This window comes from Oncorhynchus nerka, linkage group LG6, assembly GCF_034236695.1.
Source record: "Oncorhynchus nerka isolate Pitt River linkage group LG6, Oner_Uvic_2.0, whole genome shotgun sequence".
Lineage (NCBI taxonomy): Eukaryota > Metazoa > Chordata > Actinopteri > Salmoniformes > Salmonidae > Oncorhynchus > Oncorhynchus nerka.
In genome coordinates, this window is record NC_088401.1 from 25495242 (window position 1) to 25517609 (window position 22368).

At 40.4% G+C, this 22368-nt stretch overlaps 1 long non-coding RNA gene across 4 annotated transcripts in view; it reads right to left on the reverse strand.

Moving 5' to 3' along the window:
• Positions 1–369: 369 nt before the first annotated feature.
• The window catches only part of LOC115130243 (uncharacterized), a 44354-nt gene continuing 22355 nt past the window's right edge, over positions 370–22368 (reverse strand). For all 4 annotated transcript variants that reach the window (XR_010464070.1, XR_010464069.1, XR_010464072.1 and 1 more), the window contains 2 exons: positions 8200–8367; positions 370–1841 (listed from right to left, as the gene is read on the reverse strand). This is a non-coding gene — a long non-coding RNA (uncharacterized LOC115130243). The remainder of the gene's footprint in view (positions 1842–8199; positions 8368–22368) is intronic.

Consider the following 22368-nt stretch of genomic DNA (forward strand, 5'->3'; position numbering starts at 1 on the left):
ATATTGCTGTACATAGCTCTAACACTGGAGAGTGTCAAAGCATGAAACAAGTGTCTCAGAACAGCCAAAACCTTTCAAACACCTGATGTCTATTTCGCATGACATGAAGGCAAAGTTTTGTCAATCGGACCATTTTAGGCTTGCCGATGTTAACGGTAGGGTTATAATAAATATTATTAGCTCATAGATTATGGACAACTAACCAAGCATGGCTACATGTCTTACTGTATAAAGACACCATACATGTTTTTATTTTGTGGGTCACATGAATGTTAAATAAAACAATAAAAAATGCGCAATATTAACGAGACATTTAGGCTACTGAAACAGTTCTGCCTTAGTCATTTATTCAATTAATGACATTACTCATTATTGATCAACACAATATTTATTCAACAGAACATTCATTACATTACTGTACTAATCAACAAAATATTATTACAGATGGTAAATATAGGAACATCTATTTCCCACTAAGGAGTAAAATATTTTGCTTACCTTTAATTAAAAATACAAAGACTACAAGGAAACAACGAGCTAACACTTCTTCTGTTTTCCCCTGTCTACAGTACGGGTGAAACCAGTGTGTGTGACCTCCTAGGCTGCTAACTCAGAATGTTCTCCCTGTACTTCCCACATTGTCCACTTGGGGAAGGTAGAAAACAAGCTGTGCCATTACCCACCTCTGTACTGGCTTCTCCTGACACTTCTGGTAAGTTATCAGAACTCATGGACTGTCCTACAACAAAAAATAGAGATAACATTAAAGTGAGGTCCTGTAAAATGAAGGCTTTTTTCTCAGTCTTTGAGACCGACCATGACACCCACTAATTTCCTATGAATACCTGGGGAATCCAACTAACCATATTTGGGGAATCTGATAATAGTATATTAGTTCAACCTGGGTGAAATTATAACACTACTATGACTGTGAAATTATGCACATTCCGTAGTAGATACCAGAGGTGGCATGCCTGTAACGGCTGTCGTGGGTTGAAGAAGGTGAAGAGGACCAAAGTGCAGCGTTGTACATGTTCATGATGTATATTTATTTTAAATCAGAACACTATGACCAAAATAACAAAAATAGACCAACATGAAACAGTTCTGTCTGGTGCAGACACAGAGACAGAAAACAACTACCCGCACCCTTAGTGGGAAAACAGGCTGCCTAAGTATGGTTCTCAATCAGAGACAACGATAACCAGCTGCCTCTGATTGGGAACCATACCAAGCCTAAACATAGAAACACAACACCTAGACATACAACATAGAATACCCACCCACATCACACCCTGACCAAACGAAAAATAGAAACATACAAAGCAATCTAGGGTCAGGGCGTGACAGTCCCCAAAGGTGCGGACTCTGGCCGCAAAACCTGAACTAATAGGGGAGGTTCTGGGTGGGCATCTGTCCGCGGTGGCGGATCTGGCACGAGACGTGGACCCCGCAGGGCGACTCCGGCGGCGCCGGAGTGAAGGGCGGCTCCGGCAGCTCCTGACTGACGGGCGACTCCGGCAGCTCCTGACTGACGGGCGGCTCCGGCAGCTCCTGACTGACGGGCGGCTCCGGCAGCTCCTGACTGACTGGCGACTCCGGCAGCTCCTGACTGACGGGCGGCTCCGGCAGCTCCTGACTGACGGGCGGCTCCGGCAGCTCCTGACTGACGGGCGGCTCCGGCAGCTCCTGACTGACGGACGGCACCTGCACCTCCTGACTGACTGGCGGCTCTGGCAGCTCCGGACAGGAGGGAGGCTCTGGAAGTGCTGGACAGGAGGGAGACTCTGGAAGCGCTGGACAGGAGGGAGACTCTGGAAGCGCTGGACAGGAGGGAGCACCTGGAGGGAGGAGACGGAGATCAGGGCGTGACAATGCACATAGGGGGCACGGGGGAATGTCACCCTCAGAGCTGCCCTGTTCATCTTTTTTTATGTTGTTGTTTCGCTGTAATACCTAGTAATTTTATGAAGTTGGCTTTAGCCAGCCCAGATACTGTAGGTCCCCAAACTCATAACTAGCTACCCAGAAGCCATTTCAGGCTATCAATCAAGTTTGCATAGCTAGCTTGTCTAACTGCTGGGAAGTTTGGTAGACTTTAGCAAGCAATATCTACATGTAATGAATAAGACTCACATTCCTTTCAATATTTTACCCAGATTTTAGCAGCGATGCAGAGAAGCACATTTTGTTTCTTTATATAAATAATGACACTCAATATGAAAATCCTTAAATGAGATAATGAGGATTCATATCAGCCTAATCGAGGTGTAGATTACGTCTCACATTCCAGTGTTTGAACTTGTAAACCAGGCTGCATGGAATTTCGCTTAATACAACTCTTAGTGCAGCCAATGGCAATGTCTGCTTTATTCATAATGCCAGAAGCCACTTGTGGATTTGACAGCTCTAATGCAGTTCCACCTCCGACACGGCTAAAACAACCGCTATGTGGATGTCGGCTAAAGTGGATCTGATTGAATAGAGCCCTAAATGTCTGTTTTTACTTGTTATAAGTTGGTGCAGGTCTCTGTGTATGGTGTTGAGATGTTTAACCAGAGACACAGTACATTATTATTGTTATTATTAGTGTTATATGCTGCCACTTATCACTACTCTGGACGGTTCTGACTTAGAATATGTGGACAACTACAAATACCTAGGTCTGGTTAGACTGTAAACTCTCCTTCCAGACTCACATTAAGCGTTTCGAATCCAAAATTAAATCTCGAATCTGCTTCCTATTTCGCAACAAAGCATCCTTCATTCATGCTGCCGAACATAAACGGACTATCCTGCCAATCCTTGACTTCGGCGATGTCCTTTACAAAATAGCCTCCAACACTCTACTCAGCAAATTGGATTTAGTTTATCACAGTGCCATACTGTTATTTTGATTTTGTTGATCCTTTGCACCCCAGTATCTCTTTTTGCACATTCATCTTCTGCACATTCATCTTCTATCACTCCAGTGTTTAATTGCTAAATTGTAATTATTTCGCCACTATGGCCTATTTATTGCCTTACCTCCCTAATCTTACTACATTTGCACACACTGTACATAGATTTTTCTATTGTGTTATTGTGTCTATTGACTGATCGTTTGTTTATCCCATGTGTAACTCTGTGTTGTTTGTGTCGAACTGCTTTGCTTTATCTTGGCCAGGTCGCAGTTGTAAATTAGAACTTGTTCTCAACTGGACTACCTGGTTAAATAAAGGTGAAATAAAAATAAAATAAAAGCAGACATTTAATTATAAAAATAAATAATTGAATTGCATTATTTTGTGGAAGCTATATTATAAATTATACTAAAAATAATAAATGTGACTTGGGCAAATTTAAACCAAAATAGTACCCAAATAATTTATTTGAAGTATAATTCAATCACTTAAGGAAATGTACTGCTTTTGTTTATAATTATACTACTTAAAAAAAAACTTGTTTTACTTTTATTATTACATCTAAAGCCTGAGTTAATATCCAATTCTCTCTGTCAAAAACACAGTATCCCTTGCACATTGAATACTGCATGCTGACAGTTCGATAACAGTTAAAGATAATGTCATTATGACTTACTTTGGTCAGTGCTGATTCTGTGCTAGAGGAAAATTTGCTTGATGTACATGTAGTAAAGCAATCTTTATATGATATCTGAGGAATGATCTAAGATTATGGAAAGCAATACTGCATGTTGAATAGTACTTAAGAAATTCTGCTTTTTTTTCAATCTGCATTTGTAGACAGTGGCCAGGTTAACAAAACCAAAGCATGGATTGCTGTCTTACCTAGTCCATAGACTGCTTACTGGATAATGAAACCAATATGTAATTTAGTAATTTAGTTGAACCATCCCTTCAACCAAGAACGAGGGAACATTGCGATATAGGGCAGATCTTCAGCCCCAAGTGAACATTTGTTCAAGTGCATCAAGCAAGTCTCAAATGCACCCTCCCTACCCCCACGACAGCTGGGAATGGGAGGGATTGGGACACATTGAGGTACACAGACTGGTATGTTTAGCTCTAGAAGCTAATTACAGAACCTCAAGGCTGAAGCGAAGCACAAGGTGTGAAGTTGTATGAGTCAAAGGGGATTACAGTAGACAATACAGGGCACTTGCACACACAGGTCTTGAAGGAGGTAACTTTCTTTCCAGCCATGTCAACCACTACATTAGCACCTTGTAGACAGCTTCACACTTTCACTAGTCTCTTCCTACAGCCAACGTGTCTCAGACACGACGTCTGTTGCACTAATCTGGGTAGTCATCAACTGAGACCCCCCAAAAACTATTTCTGAATAATAACCTTGCCAGAGATGACTTGTATCAAGCATGTCAAAACGTTTGTTGCTCACCTGATATTGTAATGACCACCAGATAATGCAATAACCTATTACATTATCTGGGACACAGTAACATATCAGTTCAACATTTGTTTTACATTAACTGGCATTTTTATTACATTCTTCATTTTTAATACATTATAAAATAAGTTATTATATTATCCAGTGATATTACGTTATCCATAGTCACAGGGCAGGATAATGTTGACGTTGACCCATTTTAAACTATTTGAATGTCCAGATTCCTTTACACATCTATACAATTATGCAACACGTCCCGAACTATCTCTGGAGGTGGTCAGGAAGATCTGATCACACTCAGTTCGCAACCCGTCTATTGATCATCTAACCCTAATTATCACAACAGCTAACGGGGATCCTATTAAAATAGTAGTGTTGTAACCAGGGCTTAAGACTGAGTTAATGCATACACTAAACATAGGATCCTATTAAAATAATACAGTGTTGTAACCAGGGCTTAAGACTGAGTTAATCCATACACTAAACATAGGATCCTATTAAAATAATACAGTGTTGTAACCAGGGCTTAAGACTGAGTTAATCCATACACTAAACATAGGATCCTATTAAAATAGTAGTGTTGTAACCAGGGCTTAAGACTGAGTTAATCCATACACTAAACATAGGATCCTATTAAAATAGTAGTGTTGTAACCAGGGCTTAAGACTGAGTTAATCCATACACTAAACATAGGATCCTATTAAAATAATACAGTGTTGTAACCAGGGCTTAAGACTGAGTTAATGCATACACTAAACATAGGATCCTATTAAAATAATACAGTGTTGTAACCAGGACTTAAGACTGAGTTAAACCATACACTAAACATAGGATCCTATTAAAATAATACAGTGTTGTAACCAGGGCTTAAGACTGAGTTAATCCATACACTAAACATAGGATCCTATTAAAATAATACAGTGTTGTAACCAGGGCTTAAGACTGAGTTAATGCATACACTAAACATAGGATCCTATTAAAATAATACAGTGTTGTAACCAGGGCTTAAGACTGAGTTAATCCATACACTAAACATAGGATCCTATTAAAATAGTAGTGTTGTAACCAGGACTTAAGACTGAGTTAATCAATACACTAAACATAGGATCCTATTAAAATAGTAGTGTTGTAACCAGGACTTAAAACTGAGTTAATCCATACACTAAACATAGGATCCTATTAAAATAGTAGTGTTGTAACCAGGGCTTAAAACTGAGTTAATCCATACACTAAACATAGGTTCCTATTAAAATAGTAGTGTTGTAACCAGGGCTTAAGACTGAGTTAATCCATACACTAAACATAGGATCCTATTAAAATAGTAGTGTTGTAACCAGGATTTAAGACTGAGTTAATCCATACACTAAACATAGGATCCTATTAAAATAGTAGTGTTGTAACCAGGGCTTAAGACTGAGTTAATCCATACACTAAACATAGGATCCTATTAAAATAGTAGTGTTGTAACCAGGGTTTAAGACTGAGTTAATCCATACACTAAACATAGGATCCTATTAAAATAGTAGTGTTGTAACCAGGATTTAAGACTGAGTTAATCCATACACTAAACATAGGATCCTATTAAAATAGTAGTGTTGTAACCAGGACTTAAGACTGAGTTAATCCATACACTAAACATAGGATCCTATTAAAATAGTAGTGTTGTAACCAGGGCTTAAGACTGAGTTAATCCATACACTAAACATAGGATCCTATTAAAATAGTAGTGTTGTAACCAGGGCTTAAGACTGAGTTAATCCATACACTAAACATAGGATCCTATTAAAATAGTAGTGTTGTAACCAGGACTTAAGACTGAGTTAATCCATACACTAAACATAGGATCCTATTAAAATAGTAGTGTTGTAACCAGGACTTAAGACTGAGTTAATCCATACACTAAACATAGGATCCTATTAAAATAGTAGTGTTGTAACCAGGACTTAAGACTGAGTTAATCCATACACTAAACATAGGATCCTATTAAAATAGTAGTGTTGTAACCAGGGCTTAAGACTGAGTTAATCCATACACTAAACATAGGATCCTATTAAAATAGTAGTGTTGTAACCAGGACTTAAGACTGAGTTAATCCATACACTAAACATAGGATCCTATTAAAATAGTAGTGTTGTAACCAGGATTTAAGACTGAGTTAATCCATACACTAAACATAGGATCCTATTAAAATAGTAGTGTTGTAACCAGGGCTTAAGACTGAGTTAATCCATACACTAAACATAGGATCCTATTAAAATAGTAGTGTTGTAACCAGGACTTAAGACTGAGTTAATCCATACACTAAACATAGGATCCTATTAAAATAATACAGTGTTGTAACCAGGGTTTAAGACTGAGTTAATCCATACACTAAACATAGGATCCTATTAAAATAATACAGTGTTGTAACCAGGGCTTAAGACTGAGTTAATGCATACACTAAACATAGGATCCTATTAAAATAATACAGTGTTGTAACCAGGGCTTAAGACTGAGTTAATCCATACACTAAACATAGGATCCTATTAAAATAATACAGTGTTGTAACCAGGGCTTAAGACTGAGTTAATCCATACACTAAACATAGGATCCTATTAAAATAATACAGTGTTGTAACCAGGGCTTAAAACTGAGTTAATCCATACACTAAACATAGGATCCTATTAAAATAATACAGTGTTGTAACCAGGGCTTAAGACTGAGTTAATCCATACACTAAACATAGGATCCTATTAAAATAATACAGTGTTGTAACCAGGGCTTAAGACTGAGTTAATCCATACACTAAACATAGGATCCTATTAAAATAATACAGTGTTGTAACCAGGGCTTAAAACTGAGTTAATCCATACACTAAACATAGGATCCTATTAAAATAATACAGTGTTGTAACCAGGACTTAAGACTGAGTTAATCCATACACTAAACATAGGATCCTATTAAAATAATACAGTGTCGTAACCAGGGCTTAAGACTGAGTTAATCCATACACTAAACATAGGATCCTATTAAAATAATACAGTGTTGTAACCAGGACTTAAGACTGAGTTAATCCATACACTAAACATAGGATCCTATTAAAATAATACAGTGTTGTAACCAGGGCTTAAGACTGAGTTAATCCATACACTAAACATAGGATCCTATTAAAATAATACAGTGTTGTAACCAGGGCTTAAGACTGAGTTAATCCATACACTAAACATAGGATCCTATTAAAATAATACAGTGTTGTAACCAGGGCTTAAGACTGAGTTAATCCATACACTAAACATAGGATCCTATTAAAATAGTAGTGTTGTAACCAGGGCTTAAGACTGAGTTAATCCATACACTAAACATAGGATCCTATTAAAATAATACAGTGTTGTAACCAGGGTTTAAGACTGAGTTAATCCATACACTAAACATAGGATCCTAATAAATCACAAGAGAAAAACTATAGAAAATATTATTTACCAAGGTTTCAATTGGGATATTGTCTTTGAAGGTGAATGACATCTGCCATGGTAAAAGCAGAGGAGTAATGCACCTATTATTTAAAAGGAGAAACTGATTGTAAATTCCATAAATGTTACTTAATTATGTGTAAAATAAACAATATATTGTATTTTTCCATGACGCCCTTGGTAGAGTCCCCTTTTGTTAAAATCTTAACATGAGTTGCTTGAGGAAGGTATGTGTTCTTTCATAGCCAGGAATTATTTATGTGAGAAGGCTGTAGCTATATAATACACACATTTCTTAAAATATAATATCCCTGCACCTGCACATTGAGTACTGCATGCTGACAGTCCAATAGGACTTACAGATAATGTCATTATGACTTACCTTGGTCAGTGCTGATTCTGTTGCTATTGGAAGATTTGTGGAGGCTACTCCTGCATCACTAACCGATATCTTTCTTTCACCCCCTGTCAGGGAGCCCACGTGCCTTGGTGAGGGAAGAGATGGTCTTAGCCTGGGGGAGCAGTAGAGATGGCCTGGCAGTCTGTCAATCTATGGAGAAAATGACAACAGAAGATTAGGTAAAGGTGAATCCATGTGTTGAAGTACATCAAGCATGACACACGGCAGCTGGGAATGGGATCCTTAGCGAGTCATTGAAGGGCAGGGGATGGTATGTTCAGCTGTGGAAGCTAATTGCAGAACCTCAAGGCTGAAGCGAGGGCCAGGGTGTGAAGTTGTAAGAGTCAAAAGGGCTCCAACATGCATTATACTATACAGGGGTCATATGCAGAGGTCTTGAAGGATGTAACACCCTTCACAGCTATGTCACCAGTACATCATCACCTTGTTAACAGCTTCACACTTCCTCCACACTGTACAAACGATGACCTGACAGCTATCTTGATCTTTAACAGTGTGACACTTACAAATCCAAGACCTCATGCCCCTTGTCTCAGCACCTTATCAGATATTCACTCAGTCTAATTGAGAAATACACAGGGGGCTAAAGCATGTTTTTGGGTATACAATATACTAAGACTGAGTTGATGCAAACTTTACACAGAGGACGCTAATAAATGGCAGGGGAAAAAAACAAAAGGCTATTCACCAAGATTTCAATAGCATGTTGTCTTTGAAAGCATTACCAGTATCTGACATGTTGGACACATATAAACGTTAGGTACCCTTTTTTTTAAGGAGCACTGATATTAAAATTGGATATCTTTGAATTAATTATTTGTAAAATAAACATGATCTTCTGTTTCCAACTCAGGTATGACGCACCTGGGTGAAAGTTGTGTTAAAACCTCTCTGGTACAGAGCGTCCCACCTCGACAACAGCCAGTGAAATTGCAGAGTGCCAAATTCAACATACAAGTATTATACACCGTTTTAAAGATAAACTTCTTGTAAATCCAACCACAGTGTCCGATTTCAAAAAGGCTTTACTGCGAAAGCACACCATGCGATTATGTTAGGTCAGCACCTAGTCACAGAAAACCATACAGCCATTTTCCAGCCAAAGAGAGGGCTCACAAAAGTCAGAAATAGCGATTAAATTAATCACTAACCTTTGATGATATTCATTAGATGACACTCATAGGACTTCATGTTACACAATACATGTATGTTTTGTTCGATAAAGTTCATATTTATATCCAAAAATCTCATTTTACATTGGCGCGTTATGTTCAGAAATGCATTGTCTCAAACAAACATCCGGTGAAAGTGCAGAGAGCCACATCAAATAACAGAAATACTCATCATAAACATTGATAAAAGATACAAGTTTTAAACATACGGCTAAAGATAAACTTCTCCTTAATGCAGCCGCTGTGTCAGATTTCAAAAAGGCTTTATGGTGAAAGCACACTTTACGATTATGTTAGGTCAACGCCTAGATACAGAAACAAATACAGCCATTTTCCAGCCAAGGAGAGGGCTCACTAAAGTCAGAAATAACATTAAAATTGATCACTTACCTTTGATCATCTTCATCTGGTGGCACTCCCAGGTCTCCATGTTAGACAATAAATGTTTGTTTTGTTCTCTAATGTCCCTCTTTATGACCAAAAACCTCCTTTTTGTTCGCACGTTTTGTCCAGTAATCCGAATGCACAAGGCACGTGCAAGTCCAGACGAAAAGTTTTTTAAAAGTACAATAAAAGTTAGTAGAAACATGCCAAACGATGTTTAAAATCAATCCTCCAGTTGTTTTTGTCATAAATAATCAATAATATTTCAACAAAAGCTTCGTCAATAGGAAAGGAGATACAAGAAAGTTGCGTTCCCGATCAGGCTCATGGCTGATGTCTGGAAATTTCCACTGGCCTCTCATTGAAAGTGCTGTTTCTCCCTAATTTTTCAGAGTAAAAGCCTGAAACAATGCCCAAAGACTGGCCACATGTAGAAGAAGCCATAGAGCTCGTGAACTGGGTCCTAAGTCTTTGTATGGTGGATAGGCTTTCAATGGAAAAACAGCCTTTCAAAATAATAGTACTTCCGGGTTGGATTTTCCTCGTGTTTTCGCCTGCCATATCAGTTCTGTTATACTCACAGACATGATTTTAACAGTGTTGGAGTGTTTTCTATTCAAATCGACTAATTATATGCATATCCTAGCTTCTGCGCCTGAGTAGCCGGCAGTTTAATTCGGGCACGCTCTTCATCCAAAATTCCGAATACCCTAGTGAAGTTTTTAACAACTCATGAGGTAAATGGAGTTCCCCCTTCCATTTGTGGCCTGGAATTATTAATGTGAGAAGGCTGCAGCTATTACAATGTCAGATGGTGAGGCCCAGACATTCAAGCACATTGAAGTGCCTCAAGATCAGTTGAAGGAATCCAATAACAATTTCACAGGTTTATATTTGTCCTCAAAGATAAAGGGAAGGAATAATGACACAATTTTTATGGGCTCTCCATGTAGGGCTGAACAACACTCTTTATAAAGATGGATACAGGCCTGAAGCGAGACAAGTCACCAAACACATGAAGGTAAGCACATAGAGGCAGTCTGCAGAAGAAGATAATAATTAAAGGACCTAACTGCTATGATTGCATCAATCAGCAAATATACAGCTGGTCAGTTGACTGATATTGGTCTTTGTATTTGTCTATTTCATTCTCAGTAGAGAGCCTTTCCACCAAACAGACCAACAACAGGTAAGAGTCATAAACTTCCACACTTAGGTTGTAGAGTGTAGGCAAACACTCTTGAGAAAGGCCCCAATTCAATCTATTTTCACACAATGCAGTAAAGGAAGCACACACTGCAAGTTCATTCAGAATGTTTATACTGTCTAGGTGTTAACCACGCTACAGCTGACACACCCCTAAAGCTATTTATCCCATGGACTTTGGGTGTGAGCTAAAATGTCGCCGGAGAAGAAGGCAGATGTTTTACGTGCCCCAACCGATTGTGCTTTTGTTTGTTTATTTGCGTTGTTTGTAACTTATTTTTTTACTTATTTTATACATAATGTTGCCGCTACCGTCTCTTATGACCGAAAATAACTTCTAAATCAAATCAAATCAAAATCAAATTTGATTTGTCACATACACATGGTTAGCAGATGTTAATGCGAGTGTAGCGAAATGCTTGTGCTTCTAGTTCCGACAATGCAGTGATAACCAACAGTAATCTAACTAACAATTCTAAAACTACTGTCTTATACACAGTGTAAGAAGATAAAGAATATGTACATAAGGATATATGAGTGAGTGATGGTACAGAGCAGCAAACAGTAGATGGTATCGAGTACAGTATATACATATGAGATGAGTATGTAGACAAAGTAAACAAAGTGGCATAGTTAAAGTGGCTAGTGAAACATGTATTACATAAGGATGCAGTCGATGATGTAGAGTACAGTATATACGTATGCATATGAGATGAATAATGTAGGGTAAGTAACATTATATAAGGTAGCATTGTTTAAAGTGGCTAGTGATATATTTACATCATTTCCCATCAATTCCCATTATTAAAGTGGCTGGAGTTGGGTCAGTGTCAATGACAGTGTGTTGGCAGCAGCCACTCAATGGTGGCTGTTTAACAGTCTGATAGCCTTGAGATAGAAGCTGTTTTTCAGTCTCTCAGTCCCAGCTTTGATGCACCTGTACTGACCTTGCCTTTTGGATGATAGCGGGGTGAACAGGCAGTGGTTCGGGTGGTTGATGTCCTTGATGATCTTTATGGCCTTCCTGTAACATCGGGTGGTGTAGGTGTCCTGGAGGGCAGGTAGTTTGCCCCCGGTGATGCGTTGTGCAGACCTCACTACCCTCTGGAGAGCCTTACGGTTGAGGGCAGAGCAGTTGCCGTACCAGGCGGTGATACAGCCCGCCAGGATGCTCTCGATTGTGCATCTGTAGAAGTTTGTGAGTGCTTTTGGTGACAAGCCGAATTTCTTCAGCCTCCTGAGGTTGAAGAGGCGCTGCTGCGCCTTCTTCACGACGCTGTCAGTGTGAGTGGACCAATTCAGTTTGTCTGTGATGTGTATGCCGAGGAACTTAAACTTGCTACCCTCTCCACTACTGTTCCATCGATGTGGATAGGGGGGTGTTCCCTCTGCTGTTTCCTGAAGTCCACAATCATCTCCTTAGTTTTGTTGACGTTGAGTGTGAGGTTATTTTCCTGACACCACACTCCGGGGCCCTCACCTCCTCCCTGTAGGCCGTCTCGTCGTTGTTGGTAATCAAGCCTACCACTGTTGTGTCGTCCGCAAACTTGATGATTGAGTTGGAGGCGTGCGTGGCCACGCAGTCGTCGGGTGAACAGGGAGTACAGGAGAGGGCTCAGAACGCACCCTTGTGGGGCCCCGTGTTGAGGATCAGCGGGGAGGAGATGTTGTTGCCTACCCTCACCACCTGGGGGCGGCCCGTCAGGAAGTCCAGTACCCAGTTGCACAGGCGGGGTCGAGACCCAGGGTCTCGAGCTTGATGACGAGCTTGGAGGGTACTATGGTGTTGAATGCCGAGCTGTAGTCGATGAACAGCATTCTCACATAGGTATTCCTCTTGTCCAGGTGGGTTAGGGCAGTGTGCAGTGTGGTTGAGATTGCATCGTCTGTGGACCTATTTGGGCGGTAAGCAAATTGGAGTGGGTCTAGGGTGTCAGGTAGGGTGGAGGTGATATGGTCCTTGACTAGTCTCTCAAAGCACTTCATGATGACGGAAGTGAGTGCTACGGGGCGGTAGTCGTTTAGCTCAGTTACCTTAGCTTTCTTGGGAACAGGAACAATGGTGGCCCTCTTGAAGCATGTGGGAACAGCAGACTGGTATAGGGATTGATTGAATATGTCCGTAAACACACCGGCCAGCTGGTCTGCGCATGCTCTGAGGGCGCGGCTGGGGATGCCGTCTGGGCCTGCAGCCTTGCGAGGGTTAACACGTTTAAATGTCTTACTCACCTCGGCTGCAGTGAAGGAGAGACCGCATGTTTTCGTTGCAGGCCGTGTCAGTGGCACTGTATTGTCCTCAAAGCGGGCAAAAAAGTTATTTAGTCTGCCTGGGAGCAAGACATCCTGGTCCGTGACTGGGCTGACATCAGGACTGCGATTACTCAGCACAGACTAGAGAATCCTTTTTTTCCCTTTCACGACTGTGACGAGCCCGACGCGAAGGATATACTGCTTCCTTGGGAACAGGCCTCGATCCCAGTGATCTGAGTGAAAAGGAGGGGAAAGAAAAGAGGGGCCGAAGGGCGGGCTGCCTTCTGAGAATTCGTAGGCGATCGAATAAAGCCATACTTCCCTCCATCCTGCTAGCAAACGTTCAATCCTCTGAGAATAAAATCAACGCGTTACACAGAAGAGTAAACTACCAACAGGACATTAAAAACGGTAATATCTTATGCTTCACGGAGTTGTGGCTGAACGACGACAATATCAACATACTGCTGACTGGTTATATGATGTACCGGCAGGTTAGAACAGTGGCGTCTGGTAAGACAAGCGGCGGCGGACTATGTATTTTTGTAAATAACAGCTGGTGCACGATATCTAAGGAAGTCTCGAGCTATTGCTCGCCTGAGGTAGATGATCTCATGATAAGCTGTAGACCACACTACCTACCGAGAGAGTTTTCATCTGTATTTTTCGTAGCTGTTTACATACCACCACAGTCAGAGGCTGGCACTAAGACAGCATTGAATGAGCTGTATTCCGCCATAAGCAAACAAGAAAACGCTCACCCAGTGGCGGCGCTCCTAGCAGCCGGGGACTTTAATGCAGGGAAACTTAAATCCGTTTGACCAAATTTCTATCAGCATGTTAAATGTGCAACCAGAGGAAAAATAATTCTGGTCCACCTATACTCTACACACAGAGAGGCATACAAAGCTCCCCTTCGCCCTCCATTTGGCAAATCTGACCATAATTCTATCCTCCTGATTCCTGCTTACAAGAAAACATAAAAGCAGGAAGTACCAGTGACTAGATCAATAAAAAAGGTGGTCAGATGAAGCAGATGCTAAGCTACAGGACTGTTTTGCTAGCACAGACTGGAATATGTTCCGGCATTGAAGAGTACACCACATCAGTCATTGGCTTCATTAATAAGTGCATCGATGACGTCGTCCGCACAGTGACCGTACGTACATACCCCAACCAGAAGCTATGGATTACAGGCAACATCCGCACTGAGCTAAAGGCTAGAGCTGTCGCTTTCAAGGAGTGGGACTCTAACCCAGAAGCTTATAAGAAATCCAGCTATGCCCTCTGACAACCCATCAAACAGGCAAAGAATCAATACAGGACTAAGATCAAATCATACTACACCGGCTCTGACGCTCATCGGATGTGGCAGGGCTTGCAAACCATTACCGACTACAAAGGGAAGCACAGGCAAGAGCTGCCCAGTGACATGAGCCTACCAGATGAGCTAAGCTACTTCTATGCTCGCTTTGAGGCAAATAACAGTGAAACATGCATGAGACCACCAGCTGCTCTGGAAGACTGTGTGATCACGCTCTCTGCAGCCGATGTGAGTAAGACCTTTAAACAGGTCAACATTCACAAGGCCACAGGGCCAGACGGATTACCAGGACGTGTACTGCGAACTCGCGCTGACTAACTGGCAAGTGTATTCACTGAAATGTTCAACCTCTCCCTGTCCGAGTCTGTAATACCAACATGTTTTAAGCAGACCACCATAGTGCCTGTGCCCAAGAACACTAAGGTAACCTGCCTAAATGACTACCAACCCGACCCGTAGCACTCACGTCTGTAGCTATGAAGTGCTTTGAAAGGCTGGTCATGGCTCACATCAACACCATCATCCCAGAAACCCTAGACCCACTCCAATTTGCATACCACCCCAACAGATCCACAAATGATGCAATCTCTATTGCACTCCACTGCACTTTCCCACCTGGACAAAGGAACACATATGTGAGAATGCTATTAATTGACTACAGCTCAGTGTTCAACACCATAGTGCCCTCAAAGCTCATCAATAAGCTAAGGACCCTGGGACTAAACACCTCCCTCTGCAACTGGACACTGGACTTCCTGATGGACCGCCCCCAGGTGGTAAGGTTAGGTAACAACACATCCGCCACGCTGATCCTCAACACGGGGGCCCGTCAGGGGTGCATGCTCAGTCCCCTCCTGTACCCCTTCTGTTCACTCATGACTGCTCGTCCAGGCACGACTCCAACACGATCATTCAATTTGCAGATGACACCTGATTACCGACAACGACGAGACAGGCTGTAGGGAGGTGGTCAGAGACCTGGCAGTGTGTGCCAGGACATCAACCTCTCTCCCAACTTAATCAAGACAAAGAAGATGATAGCAGACTACAGGAAAAAAAGGACCGAGCACGCCCCCATTCTCATCGACGGGGCTGTAGGGAGCAGGTTGAGAGCTTCAAGTTCCTTACTGTCCACATCACCAACAAACTAACATGGTCCAAGCACACCAAGACAGTCATGAAGAGGGCACAGCAAAACCTATTCCCCCTCAGGAGATTTGGCATGGGTCCTCAAATCCTCAAAAGGTTCTACAGCTGCACCATCGAGAGCATCCTGACTGGTTGCATCACTGCCTGGTATGGCAACTGCTTTGCCTTCAACCGCAAGGCACTCCAGAGGGTAGTGGGAACGGCCCAGTACATCACTGGGGCCAAGCTTCCTGCCATCCAGGACCTCTATACCAGGCGGTGTCAGAGGAAGGCCCTACAAATTGTCAAAGACTCCAGCCACCCTAGTCATAGACTGTTCTTTCTGCTACCGAACGGTAAGCGATACCGGAGCATCAAGTCTAGGTCCAAGAGACTTCTAAACAGCTTCTACCCCCAAGCCATAAGACTCCTGAACATCTAGTCTATTTGCATTGCCCCCCTCTTTAAACCACTGCTACTCTCTGTTGCCATCTATGTATAGTTACTTTAATAACTCTACCTTCATGTACATACTACCTCAGCTAACCGGTGCCCCAGCACATTGACTCTGTATCGGTACCCCTCTGTATATAGTCTCGCTATTGTTATTTTACTGCTGCTCTTTAGTTACTTGTTGCTTTTATCTCTTATTCTTATCTGTATTTTTTTAAGGTGCATTGTTAGTTAGGCGCTCGTAAGTAAGCATTTCACTATAAGGTCTATATACCTGTTGTATATGGCGCATGTGACTAATAAGATTTGATTTGAAAATGAATACAACCCATTGTAATTGGATATTGAAGTGAAACTGCACCTGTCCTTAAAGCCACAGTGTGTAAAATGTACAGTCATTTCAACTAATGAAATATACGTTTTCTGGAAGCTACTCTGAAATCATAGTTTACCAAACCACCAATTACTTCACATAAGAAGTTAAGCTACACTTAAGTTACCGTTAATAATTTTTATTTTTACTGAACTAAAGCTACTTTGAAAAGTAGTTAATTACATCCAAGCTGACCTTGGTTCCTTTGTTATGTCTTTGTTTTAGTATGGTCAGGGCGTGAGTTGGGTGGGTTGTCTATGTTCGTTTTTCTATAATTTGGGATTTCTGTGTTCGGCCTCGTATGTTTCTCAATCAGAGGCAGCTGTCAATCGTTGTCCCTGATTGAGAATCATACTTAGGTAGCCTGGTTTCACTTTTGAGTTGTGGGTGTTTGTCTTCCGTGTCAGTGTTTGTTACCACACGGGACTGTTTCATTTATTCATGTTTATTGTTTTGTTCCAGTGTTCTGTTGTGTTTGATTAAACATTATGGACACTTACCACGCTGCGCATTGGTCCTCCGATCCTTCTTGCTACTCCTCCTCAGAAGAGGACGAGATCCGTTACAGATAAGTGATCATGTCAAATGTAATCATATTATCATCGATTAACGATTTTTTACACTACTTTAGCTGAACAGCGTACCACTTACCTTAAACCCCCCATACCATTTCAATACTTTACTTATAATCATTTGGGACACCTGGGACCATCATGTGACAAAAACCTCCAGTGGACCATGACATAATGTCCCAAGAACGTTCAGGGGACCATAACACAACTTGCCAAGAACTTTCTCGGGAACATCAACAAGACAAACCGGGAACTAGACAAAACTTCCAGGGGGATCATGACACAACCTCCCAAAAACGTTCAAGGGACCATGAAACAACGTCCCAATCACGTATTAAAAACGTCCTCGGGACGCCCCGGGACAAACCGGGAACTTGGCAAAACCTCTAGGGGACCATGATACAACATCCCAAGAATGTTCAGGGGACCTTCAGGAGACTATGATAACGTCCAAAGAAAGTCTTAAAAAATTCCCTGGGACAAACGGAATGGGAACGTTGCCAAATATTTCACAGCGGTTAAATGGTACAATGATTCTCTACACTATACTAGGTTGTTTTGTCACATAAACTGAAAATAGGCAAACTATTAGAATTTTTGCAAACAGGAAATGGCGGGGCAATTTCTGCATAGTACATCTTTAAGGGAAAAAAACGAAAGAAGTGTGGTTGGTCGAGGTGGGTGGGCGTATTACACGAGGGTCTAGCAACCCAAAGGTTGAGGCTGAGTCCAGGTTGGAAAGTAGTGTGAGGACATGTGTTGAGCATTGGAGATTGCAGTCTCTCTAGCTTGAGACCAACTTGTTATTCAGAAAAAAAAGAGAATTGAGAATCCTAGCCAATAGGGTAACATTTAAGTATAATGCATTATGACGTGATCATAATGCATTATAAGAGCTGTCATAAGTGACTATGAACTGCTTATACTCAGTAAGTATTATATTACAATAAGCCAGTTATTATCAGTCATTTGGAGCCTATTGAAAAATGCTCACATAGAAAGTTTATAGCAAGTAATAATACATAATGTGGTAACACCCTAATGTGTTACCACAAAACAACCATAGAAGCATCTGTGAGAATACAGCTGATATACAGTGGGGCAAAAAGTATTTAGTCAGCCACCAATTGTGCAAGTTCTCCCACTTAAAAAGATGAGAGAGGCCTGTAATTTTCATCATACACTTCAACTATGACAGACAAAATGAGAAAAAAAATCCAGAAAATCATATTGTAGGATTTTTAATGAATTTATTTGCAAATTATGGTGGAAAATAAGTATTTGGTCACCTACAAACAAGCAAGATTTCTGGCTCTCACAGACCTGTAACTTCTTTAAGAGGCTCCTCTGTCCTCCACTCGTTACCTGTATTAATGGCACCTGTTTGAACTTGTTATCAGTATAAAAGACACCTGTCCACAACCTCAAACAGTCACACTCCAAACTCCACTATGGCCAAGACCAAAGAGCTGTCAAAGGACACCAGAAACAAAATTGTAGACCTGCACCAGGCTGGGAAGACTGAATCTGCAATAGGTAAGCAGCTTGGTTTGAAGAAATCAACTGTGGGAGCAATTATTAGGAAATGGAAGACATACAAGACCACTGATAATCTCCCTCGATCTGGGGCTCCATGCAAGATCTCACCCCGTGGGGTCAAAATGATCACAAGAACGGTGAGAAAAAATCCCAGAACCACACGGGGGGACCTAGTGAATGACCTGCAGAGAGCTGGGACCAAAGTAACAAAGCCTACCATCAGTAACACACTACGTCGCCAGGGAGTGGCTTCGTAAGAAGCATTTCAAGGTCCTGGAGTGAATAGGATTTTTAGACATTTTGGAAGAATAAAATGCACTATTATTTAACAATTTTATAAAAAAAACACTGATTTTAATTAAAAAAAATACAGATAACATACGTCAAATGGTATCATAGTAAAAGACAAACATTTAACACCTTGCTTAAGTTTTGATAACATTGTGAGTAATAGTTACAGTGTGTCTCAAATTTAATTGGGTTATTTACCAATTTTATATACAAAACAAAGATGATACTATGAATATGAGGGAGGGAAAATTTGTATTCTTGCCATCAACAATGGTAAAGGTGTGACCGTATCTATACATTGTCTTGAACAGTAACCCTTTTCGTGTCATTACAATTTAGCCTCCATAACTGCATCATCCGAAGTGTACTTACATTTTAGACCACTGTATTCAAACAGTGTCTTGTTAACAGCCTAGAATACATATGACAACATTATTCTATGACAATATTCTATTGAAATCAATTTGAGTAATGCTAACCAGTTAGAGAACTCAATAATAATAATAATAATATAGTGAAGGCAGTGTACATTCAGAACAAGAGGTGCACTTGGTTAGCAATGCTACACTAGAGAATAAATGTTGTTCTATGTCAAATAAAGCAAGAAGTCCATACAATGCAAAATTCTACACAGTAAAGAGCTGCGTGCAGAATCTGTTATTGACTGGAGGTTGAGGCAACTCCAAGAATGACCTAGAATAGTGAATTGGCCATAAAATGGTTGTGAGTAGTAGTGTTATATTAAAAGTATCAGATTGTATTCCTTCTTAATATTTTTGAAGTGAGGTAAAATATACCTTTCAGAATAACGACCTGTTATATTATCCTGCTCAGATGCTTCTGTGGTCCCTGTGGAAAGAAAACACTATCCTGAGACTACATTGAAGGTGATCTACAAGTGTACACTGGGCCCACATTTTTTATTATTTTTTGGTTGGAGCCTCCTAGTTGGGGCTGATGTGCAGATGTTGAGGGAAGAAGGAACTTAAAAGCAAAGGGAATCAGCTGAAAGAGAAGGTGAAATGTAAGATCAAATGGAGGAAAAAGGAAAGGGAATCATACAGATCTACTGGTTTAAAAGTTACCCTTTGTCCCGATGCTAATTCAATAAATATCTGTCGTTCTGGTCAATTCTATTAAAAAAAATCTAAACTAGCTTGCAACGTTATAAGAAAATAAAACTGGCAATTGTGCTTGCTGCTGAAGCGTGACACAAGCACAAAAGGTAACTTGTTAACCAACACATCTGTATCAAAAGACGGAAATTAAAGACATAAAAAATCGAATTAGAAGTAAATGAAACAAGAGACACTATAATGGTGTATAATCTAATGCTACCAAAGACAGTTCACTTCGTACCATCTCTCTTGTGTGTGGTCATGCTTGCTCAGTGAGTCACATGGAGGAGAGATTGATGATACATACAAATAAGGTAAATATCACACAGTAACTGCCTGCGTCCAAACAAAACACTTGTGTCATCCTGTTAATGGTTAATAAGCCACAGTGCAGCGCTTTCCAACAGCCAGTAACTCCATAGGGAGATCAAAACCATTTTTCCATTATCCCACAAATAAAACAATTATTAAAGTAGATTGCATGTTTGTTTCCCCACGAAACTAACACAGTGTGACAAAATTCTAATGTCCCGTATCTGCGGATATCAGCATGACAGAGTAAAAAATGTGCCCATCAATGAACAAACGTAGCTAGCTACTTTGCTGTACAGAGATGTGCACCGTTGTATTGGGATAAAACATAAATTCAGGTGGAAAAAAAACAACCTTTCTTGCAACCTTCACTTTAAAGCAGCAATCAGCAGTTGAAACAATAGCAAAGCTTGTCCCTGCCCCTGTTTCAGTAAATATCTAAAGGGATGGAGCTGGAGAAATGTAACTACTCCCAAATTCATAGATAGAGCTATGGATGCCAGGACTGACCATCCATGATATCAAAATGATGGTTTTAACCATGTTTTGAGGCGATACAGTGTTGTTTATATTTACTTTGTTTACAAACATTGGAGTTAAACAAGCTTATATTTTGGGTTCTGATGGGGTACGACAGTTGAGCTAAGCTTATGATGCATTTCAAAGTTATAATCTTCAAGAATCAATGGGTACATATAATGAATGTATAATCAACGGGTACATATAATGAATGTATAACTCCAAAAATGATGTAGCAACTACAGACTGCCCCTTTAAGCTCAACTTTCTAAATAATGATAAAACCAGCAATCAGTTAGTTACATTGAGTCTAACATATTTCAATGACAGTTTTATGTTAACGTATCTACAGTGTGTGAATAACACGAGCCTAATAGCGTCAAGAGTGTGAAAGGCAAAGCAAGGACAAAGACAACACTGAGAAGTGAGGTGCGTTCTCCATGACCTTTGAGTCACAACAGACACATGGGCATCCTAATTATAGGGCAGTCTTTGAAATACAAAAGAGGGTCAGATTACACATTTCAACAGCAGAGCAGTGGTAAGGTGTCCAGCCATCATTCCTTCTGTCTGACAGGCAGTTCTTATAACACAAGCAGACTGGACAGCTGAGTATGAGGAGTAAAAAGAGAGGTTGAGCCTAGAATAGACTGTTCAAGTACTGAGACTAAGTACGGAGCTTAATGAGGGGAGTGAAACATTTGAGGGTCAAATCAAACAGTGCAATGTAAAACAGGTTTTTAAAAAGTGAAATACTAGAGCATTGGGCAATAGTGATACAATACAAGTGAATACAAATACTATGTCAATATGTTGTGGATCATGGCAGATTTTAGAGGCTTGAAATATATTGGCTGATGCATGGGGTGGATGTACAGTGGGGTCCAAAATGATTGACACCCTTGATAAAGATGAGCATTAATGACTGTATAAAATGTCTAATTCAAATACTGCGCTGTATTGTATGCTCAAAAAAAATTGGAAATGATATATTTTATACTAAAATGATTTTACCATGATTATTGATAATTTATACCATGATTACGGATAATCCATTTTGGAGTCACATTTATTATAAATAAGAATAAAATCTGCTTCTAAACACTTTTCTTTTAATGTGGAAGCTACCATGATTACCAATAATCCTAAATTAATTATGATAAAGTTACAGAAGGTCAAAGATCATACCCCCAAAACATGCTAACCTCCCCTGTTATTGGTAGTGATGAGAGGTTAGCATGTCTTGGGGGTATGATCTTTGACCCTCTGTAACTTTTCACTCATCATTATTCCCGATTCATTCAGGATTATCGGTAATCATGGTAGCTTCCCCATTAATACACAAATATTTAGAAACACATTTTATTCTTATTTATAATAAAAGTGACTCCAAAATGACACAATACATTATTAACCATTAATTTCTATTGGACACATAATAATCTGAAACACAACCAAAACGAACTGCGAATGCTTTCAACAAGTTTGT